The sequence below is a fragment of the Diabrotica undecimpunctata genome, chromosome 7 (genome assembly GCF_040954645.1).
Source record: "Diabrotica undecimpunctata isolate CICGRU chromosome 7, icDiaUnde3, whole genome shotgun sequence".
Taxonomy (NCBI): domain Eukaryota; kingdom Metazoa; phylum Arthropoda; class Insecta; order Coleoptera; family Chrysomelidae; genus Diabrotica; species Diabrotica undecimpunctata.
The window spans coordinates 101,044,995-101,064,918 of NC_092809.1; the positions used below are offsets into that span (position 1 = coordinate 101,044,995).

Consider the following 19,924-nt stretch of genomic DNA (forward strand, 5'->3'; position numbering starts at 1 on the left):
CCTTTATATTCGTTTCGTCTACATCTTAGTTTCAAAGGTGGGGTCGAACAACATTTTACGAATATCTGGGTCAACAAAAACACCTTCTTTCTAATTGGCTTCTGATAAATGGAGAAACTTTCCACTCAAGTGCTTGAAACATTCTCTATCGTTAGGCAGTGCTTTGACAAACTGTTTCATTAAGCCTAACTTGATGTGTAGAGGTGGAAGGAGGATCTTTTTTGGATCTACCAAAATATTCTTCTCGCCAGGTGTTAAAAAATTTCTTATGGGTCATCGTTTTGTGGACCAGTGTTTATCTCTTGCTCTACTGTCCCATTCACAAATAAAACATAAACTTTGTAAATCCTTTTTGTTGACCAAGTAGCATGCAAACAACTTTTAAATCTCCACAGATCATCTAATTTTTAGCTGAATAGCTGATTTTCTGTAGAATTATGTCTCTTTCATATGGACCGAATGAGCAATAGGAAGTGAAGCATAAGTGTTCCCATTGTGTAAGAGTACAGCTTTTAAAGTTGTTTTTAAAGAGTCTGTAAAAAGTCTCCAAGCATCCTTATTATACTCAATAAAAAAACTCATTCATTAGACTACCAATATCATGACGATAACAAATTCTTTTCCTTTCATCTTGAGCCAAGCAATTCTGATTTTTCTTTTGTTAAACCCAAGTCTCTTACTAAGTCATCTAACTCGGCTTGTGTAAACAACTGTGGTTGTAAATTTTCTGAAGGGCACTGAAACCAGGAAAGGCACCGGCCCAGATAAGATTCCAGTTGAATTGTCAAAGTGATATAAAAAGACTCACCCGAATTATCCACCACATATATAAAGAAGGCAACATGGAAGAATGGCTTAAATCAATATTTATACCTCTACCACAAAACACCAATCCCAGGATATATAGTCATTATAGATTGATAAGCTTTATGAGCCTCCCTTTTTTAACTAATAAAAATTATTCAAAATAGAATATGTTATTTGCAATATCAGCTCTTTGCAGATTTTACAGCAATTTCGGAAGTATAACAGAACTGCATATGTATGCTTCATGGAATTTCGAAAGGGTTTTGACCGAGTACAGCATGTAAAACTAATAGACGAACTGAAAAACATCAATTTAGAAAAAAAGACATTGAAATCATAAAGGCTATAAGAGAGAGGAGTGAGGTAAGGATGCGCGTTGTCTTATGGAACCGTTTTTTACCCAAAGAGATTTAGCTTTTTGTAATTCTTTTAAGCATAAACTATAAATTTTAAAGCTTTTTATAGTTCTTCTAGGCGTATTCGTTATCTATAAATTGTCAAATTGAGTCGACTGTGGATTCAATGAACTATCTTGTTTAGCTCATATTCACACAATGTGAATGTCTCTCAATTGTCACAATACAAATCCGAAGATTTTTTACTTGGCGAAACTAAAATTTAGATAATTGTCTACTGTGCTTTCTACAATATACAAAGCAGACAGATTGATGAATTAACTGACAAGGGAATCTACAATCTGCACTCCCGGACCCGTCGATTCCCCACAGCAAAAATCTTTTGCGAATAGGCAAAGATTTGCACTGATTTAATATATACAGAGTGTCCACAAACTGTCCTGACAAACGAAAACCGTAGATTCCTCAGCTCAGAAGCTAGAGCTCTTTGAAGATGGCGCCTTGTAAGTAGTTTTTTATAATAACTCCAGAACGCTTCTATTTAGAAAAATAAAAACTGGTACGATTATTTATCTTCCAGTGTTGAATCGATTCCATTAACTGCGAATTTCTAGTACCGTTCATAGGCGTCCGTTTTGGGTAGGTCAACGGGTAATTTAACGCAAAACTTTTTTATCTGTAACTTTTAAGCATTTGTGATACTAGATTATTAAATTTTCAGATATTCTAGTACTAAAAGGTACTCTTACTTTAAGTCGGTAGGATACACCGTTTTCGAGAAAAATCGATTTGATCGAAATGCTTAAAAGTTACAGACAAAAAAGTTATGCGTTAAAATACCCGTTGACCTACCCAAAACGGACGCCTATGAAAGGCACTAGAAATTTGCAATTAATGTAATGGATTTAACTCTGGAGGATAAATAATCGTACCAGTTTTTATTTTTCCAAATAAAAGCATTCTGGAGTTATTAAAATAAACTACTTACAAGGCGCCATCTTCAAAGAGCTCTAGCTCCCTTAGGAAGCATTTTCAGACTAGTTGAATTGGGTTAAATCGTCTTAAAATTATCTGAGGAATCTGTTGTTTTCGTTTGTCAGTTAAGTTTCTGGACACCTTGTATTGAACCAGTGGTTGTGATTTGTGACATACATATTACTTTTTCCAGAGCCAGATTGAACAGTATACAGGAGAGAGGGTCTCCCTGGTGCAGTCCGTTATTTGTTTTAAAAGGTTCAGACAGTTCCCCCTGAATTCGTAATCTACATTCAACTTTTTCAAGAGTTAGTTTTGATAAATTTACTAACTGATTTTGTATTCCTAGCTCTTTCATTGCTTTGAACATTTCTCTTCTATTCACAGAGTCGTAGGCTGCTTTGTAGTCTGCATATGGTGCCATACGGTGACATAGCACTGTGGAAAATATTTGATACGCTGCATTTAGAAGCGTAATTCCTGTGTGGTTAGAGCATTCAAAGATATCTCCTTTTTTGTGTATGGTGCAAAGTATTCAAATATTCCAATCATTAGGGAGGGATTTATGTGTCCATATTTCTTTTATAAGCTGCTGTAATGCCATTATGGTATCTTGGCGACGTTCCTTATATAATTCAGCTAGGAGATTATCTATTCTGGTTGATTTGTTTCACGATAGTTTTTTAACTGCATCTTTAACTTCAAGGGTCGTTGGTGGTTCTTCTTTCCTCTCGTATGTTCCGATTACCCTATCTTTTTCGTCTTTCAGGTTTTCTTCTTCTTCCTCTATATTAAGTGCCTAGTTAAAGTATTCCACCCATCCATTCAATACATCTTTCCTTGTTGTTAATAGGTCGCCATTCTGACTTCTACATTGTCTTGTGGTTGACTTGAATTCTTTTCTTTTTATGTTAACTTTCTTATAGGATGCTCTGAATTATTTCTCTCTGTTGAGGTTTTCTGTATATTTAAGTTCCTTATTTAAGTGGTTTATTTTTTTTCTTTTGTTTATCCTCTTCTCTTTGTATAGCAATTCTCTACAGTTAGTTGTTCTAGTTCGTCAAGTAAGCATATTTCTGTAGGCTTAATTTTTTTCTTTTGTTACATTCTGGCATTCATCGTAAACCAATCATTTTTACAGACACAAATTTCTGTTCCTATTTCATCTTTCGCTGCTGCTTCAATTTCTGCTGCGTCTTTCTTTATTCTGGTCCAGTAGCAGTCTATATCTGTCTGGCCATCTTCACTTACATTTTGATTTCTTAGCCTCTTGGTGATGTTTTCCAAGTACCGTTCTGTAATTGTTGCATCTCTCAGCTTTTGTACATACCATTTTTGTATCTATTTTATTTTCTTTATTGGTATTTTTTCATTATGTATGTAAAATTTACTGTAAAATACTCAACTTTATACCAAATACTTTCAACTATACACTTGCCGCGTATAAATGATTACTCGACTCAGAAAACTCTATTAGTTTCCTAATACAGTACACTGTGACCAGTACTTTACTAAATTATGGTTACCTGAACAGTTCTTAAAGGCTTTCTCAATTACTGCGATCTGCTGAATATCTGCTAGACAAATTTATAAACAAGTTTTGAGATTTAAACGTTAACTGTACCTAAAATCTCCAAAAATCAATACTAGATTAATAATACAAAAAGATACAACAAATTTGTGTATGTAAATATTCTTGTAATACGTCCTTTCTTGCCCTACAAATCTTTATCATTATATGTATAGGATAAATCAAACAATTTTATATAATGTACTTGAAATATCTTCAAGTCATTACATAACATGTCAGGTAACCTAAAAGTGATACATATTTATTGTTACAGGTGAGTGAATAACGGCACCCTATAAAAATTCCTGCGCGCCATTACGGTAAGTACACGTATCTAATCGCCGCATTCATCAGTCTCGTTATATATATTTTTTTTACTTTAATTTCATAATTCCGTTAACGGGATTTAGTCTACTTTATAAGAATTATTTGTTATAATATAGCTCTTACTAGATTATAAGAATAAAAGTAATTTAAGAAAATTTAAAGCAGTATTTTGCGGGAACTTTGCATTAATGTAAGTATTTGAAAGTGTGAGAGAATGTTAGAAAGAGATTAGTGTTGTTTCAAATATTCATCTGATTGTTTGATTGTTTTATTTTCATGTACGTTTGTCCTAATAAAATTGAACAATTTTATTTTATCTTTACGATGAATGTGAATATGATAGGTACTCTGAAAAGCTCTGCGGTTGCAGTCAGCGTTGAAGGGTTAATTAGGGACATTAGCAGTAAAATCAGGTATTCTTCCTTTTTGTTTTATATTTTTAAAGCTTTATTAACATTTTGGTTAGCTTGGCAGCTTTACTCCTTATGCGGGGCTCTGCAGAAGCGGACTAACCTTTCAACACAGAGGAGGGGGTAGCCAGTAACCACTATACTATAACCCATTGATCCCGACCGTAAACGAAAAGTAAAGGGAAGCCGGGCCTCTGCACAATTGTCTAAGGGGATTAGCAAATTCGCTATTTCGGGAGCTCAAAGGAAGAAGCTCATCAAGGGGAGGAAAATGGCAGAAGGGACTTGGCAGAATGAAAATTCTCACAAGAAGACCAAGACTAGAGAAGAAAGATATTGTAGCAATTCTTATTTTGCCTACCACGTTGGGTGTCACTTGTAACAATATATAATTGCTTGTAGGGCGTTGACAGGGGAACTGAATAAATACTGGGCTGGAGATAGGGTACGCGAATAAACTGAAACGTTTGTGAACGGCTACTCGTGTTTTGGTTGGAGAGCTAGGTCGTGGATAAAGGTTTCTTTATTTGAGGGACTGAAAAAACTAACTACAAAAAAAGAAGTCAAAAAACGCGTTCCGCATCCGTTCTACGCAAGAAGAAATCACGCTGCTATATTTTTGTTTGCCATTAATTGATATGTGTACCTATTATATTCTTTATAATAATGTTTGGCTTGTTAAAGTTTATATCTATCTACAATATCTATTTTCTGTTTCCTTGCGACTCTAGTCTTTCCTATATATATATAATTTCGGTTTACAACGTTCTTCGACGTCTTCCGATTTCCAATCTCCATCTCATTCTATCGTTCCATAGATCGTCTTCCAGTTCTCTTTCTCTGATTTCTTTATCAACTCCTTCTCTCTAACTTCTTCTAGGCCTTCCTGGTCTTCGCCTACCTCTTGGTTGCCATTCAAGAATTTGTCTTGGTATTCTATTCTCCGGCATTCTCCTTACGTGTCCGTACCATCTGAGTTGTGTCGTTTTGATGTCATCAACAATATTATGTGTAACCCCCATGATTTCTCGGACTCTCTCGTTTGTTATTCTGTCGCGTCTGGAGATTCCCGCCGAGCGGCGCCAGAAGTCCATTTCTGTTGCTCTAAGCATTTTCTCTGATCTGTCTTTTAGGGGCCACACTTCGCATCCATATGTTGTAATACTTTTTATTATGGTGTTGTATATTCTTCTTTTGTTGTCTTTGGAGATGTTTTTATCCCACAGTACGCTGTTTAGTAAGGCTATGCCTTTCCTTCCCTGTGTATTTCGTTCCTTAATGGCTGCATCTAATTTTCCGTCTTGAGTGATTTTTACTCCTAGGTATTTGTAGTTATCACATATTTTGATCTCTTGATTTTCCTCTACGAGAAGGTTATGTTGATCTCCTCCGATACTCATGTACTCAGTTTTTTCCATATTCACTTCCAAACCCCACTCTGTAAACTCTTCTAATAGTTTTCGCATCATGTAACTAAGGTCTTCAGAGTCCTGTGCGATGATGACCTGGTCATCTGCAAAGCACAGAGTGTACAAAGTTAAGTCTATTAGTGGTATGCCCATATTCGTACATTTTTTCTTCCATTTGTTGAGTGCTGCTTCGAGGTATATTTTGAATAATGTTGGGGATATACAGCATCCTTGTCTTAGTCCTTTAGTCACTTTGAATCCCGGTGTTATCAGATTTCCTGTTTTAATTCTTGTTGTTTGTTGGTAGTACAACGTTTTTACTGCTTCAATCAATTCTATATTTATATTTGTTTTCCCCAGTGCCTCCCATAATTTATCAAGCGGGATACTGTCATATGCTTTCCTAAGGTCTATGAACGTCAGATGGACTTCTTGGCCACGAGCAACTTTCTTTTCAATTATCTGAGTAATAGAGAAGACATGGTCTATTGTAGATCGACCTGCACGAAAACCAGCCTGTTCTTCGGCTTCCATATCTTGGTATTCTTCTTCTATTCGATTTTTTATTATTTTCCCATATATTCTGCTAATACTACTAGTAACTGCAATTCCTCTATAGTTTTCAGGTTTCGATTTATCTCCCTTTTTATGGATGGTGCTCATATGCGATTCTTTCCATTCCTCAGGTATTTCATGTTTATTTATGCATTCCTGGAAAAGTTGTCGTAGTCGTTGAATTAGTATTTTGGGTCCATGTTTAATGAGTTCCGGAGCTACATTTCCGGGGCCAGGTGATTTGCCATTCTTTAGATGTCTGCATACGGTTTCGACTTCTCTCTCATTTATTCTGATTGGTGACCCTATCAGCCTGACGCCTTGTAAACCATAGTTCTCTATCTGTTTGAAGGGCTCTCTTGTCTCTGTTAGTAAATCTTTAAAGTATTCTTCCCAAGTTTGCGGTGATATGGACTGGATAATATCTCTTTTTTTGTTGTTTCTTAAATTTTTTAACAGTTTCCAGCTTTCTGAACTTTGGCTTCCACCAATGTATGTATTTATCATGGTGCACTTTTTTTCCCAGGATTCATTTTTCTTTTGGCAAATTTTTCTTCTGACCATCGCTTGCATTCTTTTGTATTCGATTCTGTCTTCCACATTTTTTGTGTTCAGATATTTTTGATACAATTTTCTTTTCTGTGTTATTTCCTGCGAAATATCTTGATCCCACCAATATGGTTTTTGTTGTCCGATCTTTTCATATCGCCCTAGTGCTTCTAGGGCAGCGGCGTGTATACATTCTTTGATGGTTTTATATAACTGATTAACATTCCTGGTATTATCTTCCGTTTCAATTAGTTTTTGTTCCAGTCTACGTTTATATAGTTTTCTAACACTTTCTTGGTGTAAACTATTCAAATTGTATCGTACTTCTTGTACTTGCTCCTTTGTATGGTTATCTTGCGGCGTTTTCTGTTCTCTTTTATGTGGGAATGAAATATCTGAACGTAGGAGGTAGTGGTCACTGCCACAAGTGGGTCCTCTACATGCTCTTACGTCTTTTGTTTTCAGTCGACTTTTTTGTTTACGGATGACATAGTCTATAACTGATTTTAAGTTTCGGGTTTCCTGAGTCCACGTATATTTATGAATGTTTCTATGTTGGAAATATCCATCTAGTCTTTCCTGACGTATCATATTCTAACATATTCCTGTTAAGATTCCGTAGACAGGCGGTGTATGTGATATACATATAGCTATTTAAAGTTTTTATCACAGTTAGTTTCCGTACAGCTGTTTTACGTTAATTCATTCACCTTTGGTAAATATTCCGGGTTATGAATAAGTGTTGGTTTTTGTATCTTTGTCACGCGCATTTTAATTGGTAGTTATTAAGGATTTATGAGAACTGAATGTATATATGATATTTGTTTATTGATTTTTTTTCTTTTAAATAGAGTTTCATATGGTCTTCTTGCTTATTATTTGCTATATGGTAATATACATACCCAATGCGAAAGGGTGAAACCTGCAGGTTCTACATTAAGCATAGACATTCTCTTCTCCTTTCTGATGGGCTTATATGTTATATAGAGGTCATCGTATGTGCAGAAATCAACGTGTTTTTTGCATTGTGTTTTGTTAGGTTATTGTATTTTTACTGATGCTACTGATGTTTTATAAAAGGTTGTTAAATTTGTTAATGACATTTGTTAATGTTTCATCATTAATGTTTTATATTTTCAAAACGATTTCTGAAGTGGAAATTGAAACTTCAAATAAACCTATTTTAAAGTAAAATTATTATTGGCTAATTACCAATAAAAATAGTAAATTACTTTAAGATACCACAAGAAAATAATGCTAACTCTTCGACAAAGAGTATATCTTGTAAAGTGCTATGGTATCGGGACTGTTTTGTACAGGTATGCAATTCAAATATTTAATAAAAATTATCCAGATGTATCCGAAGTGGAATGGATTAAAAAGAAAACAATTCAATGGGACAGGATCTGTTGAATACAAAAAAAAATAATAATTAAGATTATATAATACTCACTTCTGTTTAGTTTCAATATCTATATAATATTATTTGTAATTTTTGCATATCATTATCTCCTGGATTATGTTATTTTGTACAATATGAGAGCTCATATTAATAAAAGCACTACAGTGATGTCGCACGTACTCCTAAAACTCTGTAAACACAGACCGATAATGTCAAAAAACCTTGTTGCAAGTATTTTTGTGTTAATTAAAAAATTTGGAAATATAGTTCTCCGCAATAAAATAATTGAACAAGATCATAATAAAACGTCTTATTGGAAATATTGGCGACTGTATGTAGGTAGGTCCTAGAGCCAATTTAACTTCTCTGTATATTAATATTTTGTGCATAATTGTAATATATTTATTAAACTCTAAGATGCCAATCTGGAGAAGTTAGTTAACTTGCTGGAAACAAGTTTCTTATCTAAAAAAGTGTAAGATAAATCACCTTAAGGACTTAATACGATTGCAGAATAGTGTGTATATTTTATTGTGATTGATTATTTTGACTGTTCTCAATGTTTAACAAGCTTTAGCTTAGACATAAATGTTATGGATATGGTATATCACGGCAGGGCCCATCTGTGAACCCTTGAGAAACTTGATCTAAGACGGATCCGTTGTATCCCCCCTATCATACGGACTAGCTACATAGAACCCAGTCTTCAGCGTTTTGGGGTTCAGTGTCCTCCTGGTTCCCATATCCGCTATAATTAGCAGGGGCTTCAAATCTGAGGTCTTCCTGGCGTTCCGAGCGTCTAATCCTTTAGTAACCTTGTGTCCCTGTGTCACAAAATATGTGAGGACGTTTTTTTCTTCTCATTACCTAGACGGCACTCGAAGGATCCGCCAATCGAAGCAGATGAAGGTACCACCTGAGTCTATAGTGGCGGGTAAGCATACTGATCACCAGAGAGCATCTACGGCCTAGAAGGAGAAGTTGGGCTGTGAGACTTTTGGATTGCCCCACTTTGTGGAGCCTGGGCTGTCTCATACCTCCACAACTGGTCCAGTTACAGGAGTCCTGGAACCTCCGCAGAAGAAGTTCTTTGATACTATCCCGACCAGTACTGAAGGGCACTCCAATTATGGGTCCGATCTCCACAGGCAGAGTGAGTGAGCCTTGTCTTTCCAGGGAGTCAGCCCGTTCGTTCCCTTCTACTAAATTAACCCTATTCGTCAGCGCAGTGCTCTTTTTCACTCAAGAACCAGCTTAGAGCTGACGGCGCTTCCAAAACCCTTAGCGTTGTTTGGTAGACAGATGTCAGAACAGATATCCTGAGTGACCAAGCCCTATCTATTATCTTCTGAGCACATACTAGGATCACAAAGATCTCGGCCTGAAAGACTGATGCATGGAAGGAGTCTGGCCAGATTCAAATCCGATTTCGCTACCATATACTCCAGCACCTGCCTGCTCGTCCATTCTGGACCCATTAACTCATTCCGGCGAGGAATTTGAACCAAGAAGGAGGATGAGAACTCAAATTGGGACGCCATGCTGTCCTGTATCATAGAGCACAAGTCAAAAATCGAGAGCTCGTCTCCAAATATCACAATGGTTCATCCACCCATTCATTCCCAGCCAGTATCCAGAGCAGTTGAGACGATAAGATGCCATCTTGGCTTCGTGCTGTACTATAAAATGTAGATAAGGTAAAGCCAACAGAGCCTCAAGAGCCAGTGTTGGAGGGGTTTCATGGCTCCTGAGATGTCAAGGTATACCAGCCGCTGTAGGTGAGCCAACTGGGCCTTAGCTGAAACCAGTCTAGCACACAATGGCTGCATACTGACGTATTCAATTTTCATAAATCCTTAATAACTACAAATTAAAATACGCGTGACAAAGATACAAAACCTAACCTAAACCAGCTGTACGGAAACTAAATAGCATAAAAACTTTAAAAACTATATATCACACAAACCGCCAGTCTACGGAATCATAACAGGTGTATGTTAGAATATGTTTCGCCAGGAAAGACTAGAGTCGAAAGGCAAAAATATATGGCAGCATGGGTTCTCTTTGCAGCGTGTTGTCAAAGTTCCTCCTAGACATAATACAGCCTTCAGCCCACAACACAACATCTTTTATCAAAAACTCACAGCAATTTATGCAAAAACTAGCAGAAATAGATTATAATTCCCAAAATATTCTAGTCATACCTACACATATCAATCAATGGCAAAAAATATATAATTTTACTATACAGTAAATACGCAAAAATGAATGTTTATATAAACTTAAAATGTTTTTTGAACTGATCGGAACTCGGAACGAGGGAAGCACTTTTTAGTTTGCAAGTTCTAATACACAGAGCCAGGGATGTCAACTACGATGAGATCGGTTTGAGGTTTGGAGAATTACCTGGCAACTTCAGTACTTTAATTTTCTGTTTTTCTAGGTACGATGTTACTGTTTTTGCCTTATGGCACAATGCTGAATCGTGCATAAAGGTAAAATCTTCCGATTCTTCAAACCAGTCTTTAATTTTTTTTATTAGCTTTTTTCCAGAACTTCTGTATACTGATGTTGGTTAATCATTCTAGTCACAATGTACAACCTCCCTGTGCCCTTGCTACTGATGAAATACCACACCATGATCCGTAGAAGGTGCTTTACTTGCCCCAGTATGCAATCCTTGTGATATTTTTCACCGTTTTCTCTTCGGATGAGGGTTGACTTGTCCATGAATATCTTAACCGTAGACTCATCAGAGAAACAAATCTGCGAATAAAAAATATAAAATATTTTTTAGAATAAAAACAGTGGTAATAGGGATTTAAACTATAGTGGTGATGTAGTTTACCTTAATTTAATCCTCATTGTCCAATTCTGGTGTTCTTTGGCCCGTTTCAGTCTCTTTTTCATTATTGCGACGGTCAACTTTGGTTTGTTGGCAGGGCGACATGATTTGAAACCTTGCTCAACAAGCCTTCTGCGGACTGTCATGTCAGAAACTGGCATCCCAGCTTCACGAATAAGTCCCTTGAGGATTTTTCGTTGTTTCATTCTGTTGTTTACGGAGATATCCCTCAATTTTCTCTCGTCTCTGGGTGTAGTGACACACTTTCGACCACATTTTAAGGCACGTTGACGAGTCAGGGGTTTGTTGGTATCAATTTTTTTCTTGATATTGCTCAATGTTGTGGAAAGTAGGACGATACAAAAGCTTTGTATTCAATAAAAGTGTCTTTATCTCCACTATTTTAGTTTCAGGGATATCTTTAGCCTTACCCATTATGATTTTATTCTTATAAATCGATATTTTTTCTAAATGTCTTTAAAATTAATATTGATAGTTTTTTCCACTCACAATCACCACTAACACAATATTAAAACATACTACATAGACAAAACGATATTAATCTTTCAAAATCAAAATAAAAGAAGACACATTTAATTCTAACCACCAAGCGCAAATTCACCACAATGTATGTGTTGTGACTTAATTTGACACCAATGTCAGTTCTAGAGATTTTCAACGTCAAAAGAGGTTATTAGTGAGAAAACATATTGTCATATCTTAATTGTGTAGCAGTATATGATTTTAATATAAAACTTTCGAACAAATGTGAAAAACTTAAATTTTTGTGACTGATCATAATAATTTGATCATCTACTGTAGTTAAAAATGTACACTCAGATGCAAAAAAACGGAACGGAGAAATTTTTTTTCAAATTTAAAAGTATTTCAGTTTTTTTTTATTTTTAGCCCTATTTTGATGATTTTTTTTAGCACACTGTGTAAAAATTTATAAATTTAAATTTAATATAGTGAGTTTTTTATTAAAATTTTGTATTTGACTTGTTATACGGGGTTAATTTAAAGGTGTTTTTTTATCCTAACTTTGAACCGTCCTGTAAAATAATTTCGTTAGCGGATTTTCGTATAACCTTGTTTTTCGGTTGCAACCATGTCTTCTAAGTATTATGTTTTTTGTTTCATGTGAAAATATGGATGTTCATTTTTAGGAGCGAAATGACTTTGTCACCCACAATTTACGACTTTTCCTAATATTACCGTTATTTTTTGTGTTAATTTGTAACACGACGATGGGGGCTTTATCGACTGATATCGAAGGAATGTCATATCGACATCCCAGAAGCACTGTATTTAAATAATGATGATTAAAATTAACAACATGATCTTGGTTGAACAATGATAACAATAACAAAACATAAAAAAACAACTTAAATGTAACTTAACCTAAGTACGCAAATAACAAAGAAAAACTACTAAAAAATAACTTAATACTTTGTATTGTCTCCCCTAGCCTCTATAACTGTCTGTACACGTCGGCTCATGCTGTCTATAAGATTGCAAATCTCATCTTGCTGGATGTTTTGCCATTCCTCTCGTAGAGCCAAGCGAAGTTCGTTAATTGAGGCTTGATCTTGCATTAATTAATAAAGAATCATCGACGAGATATTGAGAAAAGGGTCAAGGACCACTCAATAAATACCAATTCAGTGTGCGTCTTTCGGGATATTCCTGCCCATACCATCACCGAACCCCTTCATGGCTAACGCGGGGTCTGAAAGCGCACTCCACAAATCTCTCTCCAGTTCGACGCCATACTCGTTCTCTTCCATCTGATGAGTGAAGACAGTAACTCGACTTATCGGTAAAAAGAACATTACTCCATTGTCCTAAATTCCAATGTAAATGTTTCCTGGAAAATTGTAGTCGAGCCGCTCTGTGCCGTGGAAGTAATTTGGGCCCAGTTGCTGATCTGCAATTTTGCAAACCAAATTTATGTAATCTTCGACGAACTTTAAATACACTTACATTATTGCCTCGAACCTCTTGAAGCTGATTTCTTGTTTAAACCGCTGTTAAATGACGATCCCGTAAAGCGTTGACTCGTATAAAACGATCATCTAAAGGCGGGTACACATATGTGAGCAGAACTGTTCGCGAACCGTTTGTGAACGCTATATTCGTTAATTTGTACGACGGGACGAACCGCTTGTGAGCTGTTCATTCGTTGCTCGTCAGGAACCATAGCCTGTCGGTTTTTGGGACGAACACAAAGAATGTTCGCAGAACTATAAATTGTGTCTATAAATTGTTTCTGCTAAGTGTGCGATGAGATCATTCGGTTAAACAAAATTGCTGAACGAGCGCGGCTTATTCAAAAGTAACGAGAGAAATTAATAACAGATAATCTAAACAAAATACCGAAATGTTTAGAATAACGAAGTAAATTAATTCTCGGTTTGTTATTAGATACTTAGGGTATTGGATAGCCTGAACATGAACATATTTTCAACGAACTCTTCGCGAACAGCTCACGAGCAGTTCGCAAACAGTTCGGCTCGCATATGTGTACCCACCTTTAGGCAGTAGATTTGCGCTTCCTGCCACTTCTCGCTTTACGCTTGTTTGTTCCAGTTCGTATAAAACGTTTCACTACCCTTTGGATGGTAGAGCGATGAGTGTGTAGTACTCTAGCCACATATTCATAATTTCGCCCATCTTCAACCAGAGCAACGGCTTTCGCATAATCTTCGACACTAAGAACCATGATCAATCATAGGTAAACAAAATGTAAGCGTCAATATGACATAATGATAACAGTCACCAAAGCCACCTCGTCGTATTACAAAATAACTCCAAAATAATCATATTTAAAAAAGTCCTAAATTGTGGGTGGCAAATTCATTTGGCTCTAAAAAATGAACCAAGGCATATTTTGACATGAAACAAAAAACACAATGCTTAGGAGACATGGTTGCAACCGGAAAATAAGGCTTTACGAAAATTCGCAAACGGAATTATTCCACAAGAAGTTTCAAAGTTAGGATAATAAAACCACGTTTTAATTAACCTCTTACAATAAGTCAAATATAAAATTTTATGAAAAAACTGACTATACTAAATTAAAATTTATAAATTTATACACAGTGTGCTAGAAAAATCATCAAAATAGGGCTAAAAATAAAAAAATTTAAATACTTTGAATTTAACCGAAATTTTTTCCGTTGCATTTTTTTGCATCTGAGTGTAAATTTCATTATAATCAATTGTGGCTTAATTCCATATAAACACAATAGTATATTAATATTTATTATATTTATTTAATTGGTTTTTTCCTAATAACTATTGGTTACATATGCATAGGACGCGTATCTGTTCTTTGCCGCGATAAAAAAATATTTCTTTTATTATCTAGGGCATCTCTCATCTCGCGATGTCACAAGTCTGATTGGGAATCACTGCATCTGCAGGTTGTAGCCGCCTCCACGGCATTTTCATGTCAAAGTAAACATTTGTTTGTTATGTGAGAGTAGTAGTTTTAATACAAAACGAATCGTGTATTGTGTGATGTATCCAAGCAAGTCCACGCGACTCTCATCGTAAAGCGTGAGTAGGATCGGAGAGTTAGTTTACGGTAAACTACCGCCGAGAATTCAGTGAAACAGAGATCCATTTTTTTTAATGCGATATTATTTAACCGGTACACGTACGGACATTTTTTTACTATCTAGTGTTTTATCCTATTGCCGGGAATTCTAAGTGGTTTCTAGGTGACACATTTGTGTTCTCGGTTTGTGAAGCATTGTTTTTGTGGTCTTGTGTTTAGTGGTGAATGATATCCTATTCGTCCGAAAAAGGTTTTTATTTTTAGCACTCTTATAATGTGACACGTTTATTAAAACCAAATAATTTTATCAATCATCTCCAAACTTTCAAAACTATTAGAAATGGTAAAACTAATTTGAGAACAGAAACGAGATAGAATTAGTTTTAGACATATTGAGACTATTTCAGACTAAAGACTGAAATTTGTACAAGCTTTTTGTTGCTAGGTCTGCTGACTTCATTGACTGACTTATGTATATAGACCAGAAAACTAACGATTTTTCCATAACACTCGTTCATACAGGTATCTAACAACTGCTTTTGATAAATTTGGTGATAACAATATGTAGTAAACAAAATATGCAAAAAATTAAACATCAATTTGTACTTATAAACAATATATAAACAATTTAAGATCACTATTTGATTTAAAATACTAAAGATGAAGACCGGTACATTATATGGAACAAAAAGTAAAACAATTTTACAGAGAAAGAATAGAAAATGCTTTAAAATGAGAGTTTGTAAAATTATTTATGTTAATTTTTGTTTAATTATTGCAAAAATAGCTTTACAAGTCGATTTCTTAAAAACTATTAATAATTTTTGTAAACATGCACAAAAAACAAATGTTAACCTTTAAAAATTTCATGAAGTTTTACTTAATAAAAGTTTATTTAAAATCCCTTATAAAAGGTTTTTGGGCTAAAAAGTCCATCATCAGGGTTTTTTTACTAGGTGCACATGAGTGGACATCAGCACAAAACACTCTGTGTTTGTACTGCTTTGTCCCGAAAACATTCTGTGATGTAGCCCGAAAGGGATTTTAAATTATATAGCATTTATAAAAGATTTTATATAAACTTTAAACAATTAAAATATCTCAGACGCAATAACATGTAGAAAGTTAATTTGTTTTTTCGCCATGTTGACATTTTGTCACAAATTAAAAAAACATAATGTCCTTCAACCTATAAAACCCAAGTTAGTTTTTTTTTTAAGTTCACCGAAGCTTTGTTTATAAACCATAAGCAAGAACCATTTGAAAGATTAAGCGTTAAGTTTAGACAAAAAACTTGAAAGCGATTCCTTTAAATATGAGCAGTCCATGATGCGTCAATGATAAAGAATTAAAATCGAATCGATTTTACCAATATTTCAAAAACCGCATTCATACATTCAAATTTATAAAAGTCGCAATATCTCCGGTCTAATCGACGAAAATTGATGTTTTTTTTTAAATTTGGTTACCTCGTGGCATAGATCATAAAAATACACTAAGGAAATTTGCAAATAGTTTATTTCACCAAGTAATTTGTTTAAACAATTTAAAAGAAATATTTATTTTGAAAATTTACATTTTTTCTTATTATTATTATTTTTATTGTTCTGAAGCTATTTTCTTTTGGCATCTTAATGCAATTACTATTTTTATTGAGAATAAGTCACAATTTAAGTTTAAAATAAGTTTATTTTTTGACGTTTCAATTTCCACTTCGGAAATCGTTCTTTTTCCTTATGATTTACTATGAAACTACCAACAGAATAATTTTACTGTCATCATTGCATGTGGTTGTCTTTTTAACCCGTGAAAAAAATTCCATTATAGCACACGTTAGGTCAGAGAGGCCTATGGGTAACAAGTTTTAATTAACAATTATGCAACAATACAACTAGTAATTTAATATTATAAAATATCAAAAATACATCACTACATTAAATATTCCTTACTACAGTGAGTTTATTCTGGAAACTTAAAATGCTTAAATCACAAGTTTTCGATAGCATTAGGAAATCAGAGGTTTTCACTACAATTAGGACCTACGTAATTAGCATGTTGCAAACAAATGCAACAGGCCCATTTTTACAATAATTTCTACCTTTTCTATTCTTGCAAAATGTACAGTACTTTCTCTTAGTGGTTGAAGGCTCAGGGTTATTCTCTTCTATTGGTTCTATTCCAACAAATGTTCTTGCATCATTTCGGGTTTGGCGTGGCAAATGCATGTTTTCAGCTCTTTCCATCAAATAGTTTTTCATCAACTGCAATAATAACTAAAATGTCTTCTAGCGAGAGTACTATTTTTGTTAGAATTATAGAGTATAAAAGCCTTTACACTAGCTACATTCAGTATTCCATAAAATATGACCATAGGCCAGCGTCGGGTATTCCTTACAATTATACTCGTATTCACCACATAACTGATCGGCAGAATCTACACCTCCTTTGGTCACATTATAGAATATTATCATCTCAGGTTTCTTTAGTTCAGCTGTTTGTTCATCGATGTTATCGTCGTGATGTAAACTGGAAGCTACCAATACACATATATGTTTTTTGAAATATATGAAGTAATAGTAACGTTTTCGGTAAAGCCAAATAATGTTGAATGTATGTATTTTTAGGTTGAATCACTGCCGGTGGCATCTGTTTCTTATTTTTCCGTACAGTTCCAACAACTGTTAACTTATGATCTTTAAGCATCTTTTCCATTATTTCATTTCCATTAAACCAATTATCCATCGTAACATTTAATCTGGAATTACATATAGGCTTACACAATCGTTCGACAACATCGTCAGTTTTGTTAACAATTTTATATGGATCCTCCGCCTGAAGCCCTGCGTAAATCTTCAGAATCCATACGGAAACTGCACCTGCCGCGGAAGGCCCACAACATTTCATTAAATGTCACATACTCACCAGCGCTATATGATATTTGACAAATATTACTGAACAGTTCAAAAATGTTTCTAATAGCAGTGATCTTGTCTACTTCTTTTCTTTTTTCTCTTGTGGTTACATCATCCAGTCTGCATTTCAGAAGAAAACGAAAACTATTTATGAACATATCAGCCGGAAATATAGAATTACCAGTTCCATCGCTGGTACAAAATTCGGCAAGATTTAACCTGTTGCCATGTAATATACCTGCTAGGTATAAGATTCCGATAACAGCTTTAATTTCATTTAACGTCGTCGGTTTTCTTATACAATACGAGGTAACATATCTTCTCTTATTAGTTTTAACCAGCATTCTTAGGGCGTTTTTGAATTTCTGGCATATAGCTTCACCACAGCGATATGGCTTATTATATTTTCTTGCCTAGTGCGAACGTTTTTAAGAGGACATTATTTTTTGTGTTATCTTTCCCACGCAAACAAAAAGGAAAACTCTCACCTGGTTGGCTATCTTTCATTTTCTACATGTGCTTCACCTTCAATGTCCTCTTTTGAGTCTGTGTTATGATCGCTGACTTCAAAATAATCAGGATCTGCTACGGAATCATTATCATCGTCTATATCCTCTACATCTGTGCGTATTTCCTCATATAGCTTTTGTAGTTTCTGTACTTCTTTCTCGTAATTATCCATTTTAACCTAAATAAGAATATAAAATTATAACCTCAATATGATACAACTATAAACCTCACCTTTAGTGATTTTATTTTTTTATTATATAAAATTAACAAAACAGCAATTATTTTCTTACGACAGAAGAACGTTCTAAAACGTAAAATACGTGGTACTTTATTCGTCCAACAAGTAACGCGAATTAATATGTTAGGCCTGTCAGGTCGACAGCACCCCCTATCCGAACTCTGTAACTAACAATTTTAACTGATACAGAAATCTATACTGCTTACATAATTAGGAAGGTACACCGAACATAAAAATTCTAGATATAAACTGGTGCATTTTATCGCGAAAAATAAAACTTCATAAGCCTGATAGGCCCAATTTATGCTTTGTAGGGTTAAAGACGAATCACATGCTATAATTTTTTTGAGGGATAGTCCCAAGTTTAAGTTGATTTCATGTCATCGAATGAACTATCTTACAATAAAGTCGTCCCAGGAACGCAACTCAACAATATTGGCAATATCATTTTAAAGTCGTCTACTATAAAATTAATAATATATGTCTGAATTGTCAATATGAATGAGTCAGATAAAATTAAATTCTTAGAAGAATTTTTCACCAAGTAACAAACAACAAAATTTATTTAATTTATTAATGTTTATTTTGAGGACGGTTTCCGAGGAAGTATTCCATTTTACATCTTTAAAAGACGCATACAAGCAGCTCAAATTGATTTTAATAAGATTATTTTTTAACTCTTTTTTGTTTCTATTTATTTACATTAAATATTAATTTGTTTTGTTGTATAATCCACTTTTGCAATAATTATGTGACCTTTTTGATTTAAAATGGATTCAGCATTTTTGATACTTTGGCAACTATGTCAACTTCGATCTCTGTCAATGATAATGACGTGCAACGGTAAGTAAATTAGATGGACTGTAGGCGTAGGCGCGTTCGACGTTGGAAATGTGTACGGGAGTCAATCGGCAAAATCATTACATATGTAAGATATATGTAAGAGAGAGACAGAAGATATATTTTCTCTCTCTTTCTCTCTCGATAATAAAATGTTCCTTTTGTAATTATATTTAATATTTATTAATATTATTATTATTTTTCCATTCTTTTCAGATTTGTCTTGAGCCTCGTTAGGCATTCTAATTGTAAATTAAAACGTAAATATCTCAAGAAAGTTCAAATATGTACTTATATACATAACAAACAACAATTAAATTTTGTATCTGTCAATGTCAGACAGATTGACAGTTGTATCACGAAACAATTTTTATTTTATTAATATTATCATCATAGTAAATTAAACATATGCGTAAGTAAGTTATGTATATTGTCATTTTTAAATACAGTCCATCTAATTTACTTACCGTTGCACGTCATTATCATTGACAGAGATCGAAGTTGACATAGTTGCCAATAGGTCACATAATTATTGCAAAAGTGGCTTATACAACAAAACAAATTAATATTTAATGTAAATAAATAGAAACAAAACAAGAGTTAAAAAATAATCGTGTTAAAATCAATTTGAGCCGCTTGTATGCGTCTTATAAA

At 34.4% G+C, this 19,924-nt stretch overlaps 1 protein-coding gene across 5 annotated transcripts in view; it reads left to right on the forward strand.

Annotated features, from left to right (window-relative positions):
• for (cGMP-dependent protein kinase for) overlaps positions 1 to 19,924 on the forward strand; it is a 790,239-nt gene that overhangs the window by 315,812 nt on the left and 454,503 nt on the right. Inside the window, exon 1 of one of the 5 annotated variants that reach the window (XM_072537887.1) lies at positions 14,786 to 15,020. The exons of the other annotated variants lie outside the window; for them this stretch is intronic. The gene's annotated coding sequence lies outside the window, so the exon portion shown is untranslated. Of the gene's footprint in view, positions 1 to 14,785; positions 15,021 to 19,924 lie in introns of those variants that run through there. 5 annotated transcript variants of the gene reach the window in all.